We start from the raw sequence: 6,365 nt of genomic DNA on the forward strand, positions 1-6,365 counted from the left end.
AAAAAAAAAAAAAAAATCTTAACACTGAATATCTCATCTCCTCTACCATGCCCCACTGTATGCTGGTATTAGTAAGTGGGCCTGGAAATTTTTGAGTCTCTCTTGAGTGAAACTTTCTTTCATCGATTCTAAGATGCAAAATTTTTCCCACGTTTTCATAACTCTGAAGTTAAAATACAGCATACAGTTGATGGCTTGACATATTTATTTATTGGAAGTTAACAACATTTTTAATTTTACTGCTGCTTTTTCTATTATAAACTACATCAAGGTGTGAATGGGGCTGAGGCCGCAACATTAATTTTTTTTTTTTTACAATTACATTATTTTATTTAGGTTTCTTTAAGGAATTTTTGTATATTTTACACATCTTAAACTTTATAGCATATATATAGGAACATATTTATAGAAATATATAGAAATAGAAAATACTTAACCTGGAGGGACAATTCTGAAACACCAGATCCTAAATGATACAAGGCCATTTGTGGACAAAAGTCTCACCTGCTATTTTTCTGGTTACCAATTCTGATGTGTTGCAGAGTGGGAGGAGGTTTCCCTATGCCACTAAGAAATTCTTAGACCCTGGCTGTCCTACAATTCAAATCAATTCTGACCTATCTACCCAGAGATAGCATAAGATTCCATAGGTTAAGGGTTCAGTCTTATATGGCTGTCTTCCTCTCCACTTCAGAGGATAGCAAGTCCAGATTGTCCCCTGTGCTCCTCACCAACAGGCTACAAATTGGAGGTTCCGATGACTCCCTCCACAGATTCAATAATTTGCTAGAGAGGCTCACAGAACCCACAGAAACATTTTACTTACTGGATTACTGGTCTATTATAAAAGGGTATAACTCAGGAACAGCCAGATACAAGAGAGGCATAGGACAAAGTATGGGGAAAGGGTGCAGAGCTTCCATGCTCTGCCTAAAATGTGACTCTTCCTGAACCTCCACATGATCACCAAACCAGAAGCTCTCCAAATCCCATTCATTTGGAGGCTTTGTTACATAGGCATGATTGATTAAATCATTGGCCATTGGCTATTTTTTTTTTACAGTGTGATATCAACATGTTTATCTGAAAAATAAATAAGTGTACATATAATATATAAATTCATACAATCTGAGTAACTACTGCAGAATATTTTTGTCATTGTAGTTGAACCATCAGAAGATACTGCTATGAAAAACTTTAACTCCAAACCATATTTTTGACAGTGTAATTATCCACAGTTTTGTACATTTTAGAGTTCACTATGTTTGATGGCAACTAAGCTGAAAAAATATGCTAATTTTTCCTTCTTATCACCATCATGTGCAAATTACACATATTCTTGATGAACGCAGGTGTTACTAAATTCTGCATGTAAATGATATTTAAGTTTTGATGGTTTCACTGATTCTTTTGCCAGTATACCTCCACAAATTACATACCGCATACCCAGAACCCACAAAATTCAAAATTTCTAGAATCCAATAAAGATTACCAAGCCTACAAAAAACAGGAAACTATGATCTAAACTGAGGAGAAAAATCTATCAGAGTTGACACAAATGTTAGCATTAGTAGACAAGGACATTAAAAGAGTTATAACTGTAATCCATAAATTTTAAAAGTTAAGTAGAAACATAGAAGATATTTTTAAAAACCCAAACTGAATTTCTTTTTTTTCTCCACAACTCACACTGTATTTTATTTTTACAAGAGATAAATAAACTGACACCAAGCATTGTAAATGGATGACCACAACAAAAGCAACAATGATTGCAATTACCAAACACGAAACACACTCATACTATGTCATAATATTGACATTCAGTCCAGTAATCCTCCACTGTAACAGCCCCTCTACTTTGCAGTGAAAATTGATTTGTATATTTTTTCCCTCTGAGTCTTTGTGGGATTTTTTTTTTATTCAAACAGAAAGTCACGAAAATTATAATCACCTTCATCAGTTCACTCAGTCCCATGTAATTAATTATTTTTCATCTTGATCTTTTGTTAGCATTTTTATGAATTCATCAGTTTTCCATTAGAGTTCTGAAAATGCTTATTCATTCAGTTCAGCAGTATAGTCAGTTACCAGAAACCTGTACTTGTCAGAGTCTTTTCCATGAATTCCTTGAAGATGAAACCCCTTTATAGGAACATTTTTGTGAAAGCATCAGAGTACACCCAGAACTGTTTGTAAATGACAAAAGACTTAAAAATGACCATGGTTAAAGATTTGATGAAGGACTTCCCTGGTGGCGCAGTGGTTAAGAGTCCACCTGACGATGCAGGGGATGCGGGTTCGTGCCCCAGTCCAGGAAGATCCCACATGCCGCGGAGTGGCTGGGCCCGTGAGCCATGGCCACTGAGCCTGCGCGTCCTCCACAATGGGAGAGGCCACAACAGTGAGAGGCCCCGCGTACCACAAAAAAAAAAAAAAAAAAAATTTGATGAAAGTTCATGATCATGCAACTGACAAGGAAATTTAGTTATTTCTGAGATATACATTTTAAAGTAATAACTAGAATTGTGACTTATAACATTATACCAGAACATATAAGATTTTTAGAAATTTCATGTAATGTCTGAAACATTTATATTAACATATTTCCACACAAATAACCCAAAGAAAGTTTAGTGTTAGTTGTTTTTCTTTTTTGTTTGTTTGTTATTTTATACTGCAGATTCTTATTAGTCATCAATTTTATACACATCAGTACATACATGGGCTTGACATATTTAAATGGAGAACTTGAACTTGGTACATAAAATAGTAGTGTATCATACAACCGAAGTTATCTTAGATTGGATGAAATACAGCAGAAGTCAACATCTTTATAATTTTCTTTCTTCTAAACCAGCCACATATTTAGGGTTTGAAGATGATGACTGTTCACAGGTTTTATACCCCATTTGAGTTCTAAACAGTTTGAGCGAAAGTCCCCGGTATCAGAAGATAAAATTAAATATTAGCTTGAGTCCTGGTATTGCTTGATTGGATAATGTGTTTTGTTCCTATGGTCAAATAAAATGGTCTCCTATTTCCCCCATATTGCACAAGATGTACTTCCTTTTGAAAGAGCATAAGCCAAACTTTAGATATGTTTTTATTAATCCCTTTCTAGAATGTAACTGCAAAGTCTCAAATTCTTTTCTGAAATGGGGATTAAACTCAAGTTACAATGAGCTTGACTTTAACTTTACAAGATTTGGTTTCCTTTTCAAGCATAACATTTTACTTTAAAATAAAACACAGACATCAACAACAGTAAGAGCAAGCTGCAGACTGGAAGCATATATCGCAACACTTAACTGAAAAAGACGAAAACTTAGACTGTAAAAAGAGCTCTTATGAATCTGGGGATGCAGAAGAATTAGGATCACTAAGACAAAGTCTCAACATCCAGTTTGACAAGGGTTAAGTTGTAATCCACTGCAGTTGCTGATCAACAGTGCACTCTGAGAGGAATTTAAATAGAAAACAGAATGAGGCACTCTGGGCTTAGAATGTACATGAATAGGCAAGCCCCATAGGTAGTTAGATGAATATCTCAGGAAGAATTTTAATGACACTGGATTCTCACATCTTCCCATACAGAGATAAGCCCTAAAAAGATTAACTTGAGACATGTTTTTCTTTATGATTAGCAATAAATTTTTACCAAGATGTATGCCTGACTGCATGTAGTTCCTAGCCAAAACTCATATATAGAAGGGCTTCTCCCCTACCTCTTCAGAGCGATTTCCTCAGAGCTAATGTCACCACAAAACTGGGTTCATCTCTTGGTGACTGCCGAGCCAACAGGCACAACCAAGCCAAAGATGGGGAGAAGGAAGGATTTATTACTTGTAGTAAGTAAGAAGAACACCATGGATATTTTCCAAAGCAGTGTCTCCCCGGAACAGCAAAACTGGGGAAGTTCTAAGCTAAGGGTACATGCATATTCAAGAAGGGGCTTGAGCAGAGGAGAATTCAGCATAAAACTGGGGCAAAAGTTGACAGTGTCCAAACTTTAGTTGACTGAAGTCAGAAGAGTCAAGATCATCATTCTCTCCTCTACCTAAGTGAGGGCCTTAGTTCCTGTGCAACTCAAAGATACATTATTATGTATATCCCTTGAGGAGGAACTAGAACTCTGCTTTATCACTGCACTATTGTTTGACTGCCTTTCCTCTGTTCCAGCATTCCTTTGTTCCCTTAAGATCATTGATTATTGAGACCTGTTCAAGGGCAAGAATTATGGCTAGGCTTAGATGACAAAATGGCTTAGGCCAAAATGGGTCCTCTCATGTCAAGAAAGCCATTCCTGGTTCTCTGTCTCCAAGGACCCCCTAACCTATATGCTATACGAACTGAGTGGCTGCCTCCCAGGCTATGATCCTCAGTAAGAACCTGAATAAAACTTACAACTCACAACTCTTACGTTGTGTGTCTTTAAGTCAACAAATCAATAAGAAAATGACAACAGAGTAAAAATCAATAGGCAAATATCCATGGAAGAGGTGATTCTGAATAGCCAATTAACAGGAAAAGACACTAAACTTCACTTTTAACTGGAAGCAGGCCAATTTGTGGAGGGTCAGTTCTCAGATTTTATTTCTTTCAACTTAAAAAAAAAATTATAGCAAGTCTTACCTGATAGGATAATTTTAATAGCTTTGGGGGACATATCTGTAAAGTTACCGTTGACCGACTTATATGTCTTAAAAGTTTGTAAGGAATACTTGATTTGTCTCTGCCTTAGTGAAACAGGAAGGAAGGGGGCAGGGCACAGCCATTGAAAGAATGACATAGCCATTGACGATATGATATAAACTGGTTAGAACTTGCTAGGCCCAAGATTTGACTTCCCATAGACCTTGAACCTCATTATACACTCACTGTAATACATTAACATGCTAAATGACACACCCACCAGTGCCATGACAGTTCCAAGCCTGAACAAGAAGGACCAAAAAGTGGGTGGTGGCCCAATTCCTGAAAATTCCTGCCCTTTCCCCCAAACAGCTGCAATAATCCTCCCACTTGTTAGCCTATGAAGTTACTCGGGCAGCTCTCACCTTCTGCCTATGGAATGTGTACTTCTCCGTATAAGCTAGCTTTCACTTTATTATTGCTCGCTCTTGAATTCTTTCCTGCAAGAAGCCAAGGAGTCTCTTGAGACCTGGGATGTGACCATTCTCTTGCTCCCCCCTTCTCCGGCAACAATAGCTCACTGCTGCTATAGCTGGAAGGATCTTGGACTAAGATGCAGAGATAGCGTAAGGGGTGAACAGAGAGAAGGAGCTGGACATAAAAAAGTGACAAAGCAGAACACAGATGCTCCAGAATCGTCTCCCAATAATCTCAGATACAAGCAGAGGTGCTAAGACCTTGATGACATAGTCCCAGAAAGAATGGTTGTGTGTAATTTTGAAACCTAGCAGAACTCTGTGGGTCCTCCCGGGTATAAAAGCCTTTCTGTGTCCCCCCTTTCTTGTTCGTAGGAAAAAGTCTTCAGCCTCCTAGACATTCCATGAGTTCCAAAGGGCACATTCAAATAGCTTCTAATTAGGGAAGTAAGGAACGCAGTAACAAAGGAAAAACAGTCAAGAAACAATAGTGCCGCGGTAAAGCAGAGTTCTGGTTCCTCCTCAAGGGATACACATAACAATATACCTTTGAATTCTGTAGCAACTAAGGCCCCCACCCAAGCAGAGGATGGTAACTTCAGGCTGAGCAAGATTCCTGGACACCGCCCTATTACCTCACCACCAATCAGAAGAAAGTCACATATCCTGCAGCCCTCACCCCAAATTTTACCTTTAAAAACTCTTCCCCCCAAACCATCAGGGAGCTCGGGTTTTTTAAGCACGAGCCACGTATTCTCCGTTCTTGGCCCTGCAATAAACCTCTCTCTGCTCCAAAGTCCAACATTTGGGTTTGCTTAGCACACGAATTTGTGTTCAACAGCAATTTCTTCAAAAAATATTGGCACTGCATTGCTGATGCTCTGACAGCATCACAGTAGCTTTTGTATCCACTTAATTCATAGACCACAATTTCAAATTTCAACACTTGGTGTTTTCCGAACTGGCCTGAAACAAAAGACAACCTCGACAATGAATTCACACTTTGACCCGCACTCACCTGCTAAGTCTAACCTCACAAGCTGAGATGCAGGGACTTGTCATGGGCCCTTCTATTACCCAAGCTTGGCGGGCCATCCTCCTGTTCACTTTGGGGGGAGAGGGGGAGTGTTCTCCGCTGTACGGACACCTGAAATTCCTCTGACATGGCCGCGCTCATTGGGCGTTTCTTTCTTGACCGCTGAAGTGGACGGCGCCCGCGCCATGTTTGCCTTGTATAAGCTCGAGCCTTTGAAACTA

The 6,365-nt window shown here is 38.8% G+C and overlaps 1 protein-coding gene across 2 annotated transcripts in view; it reads right to left on the reverse strand.

Annotated features, from left to right (window-relative positions):
- Positions 1 to 6,365, reverse strand: part of LOC115847694 (zinc finger protein 613) — a 70,574-nt gene that overhangs the window by 38,999 nt on the left and 25,210 nt on the right. The window lies entirely within an intron of this gene.

This window comes from Globicephala melas, chromosome 19 (assembly GCF_963455315.2).
Source record: "Globicephala melas chromosome 19, mGloMel1.2, whole genome shotgun sequence".
NCBI lineage: Eukaryota > Metazoa > Chordata > Mammalia > Artiodactyla > Delphinidae > Globicephala > Globicephala melas.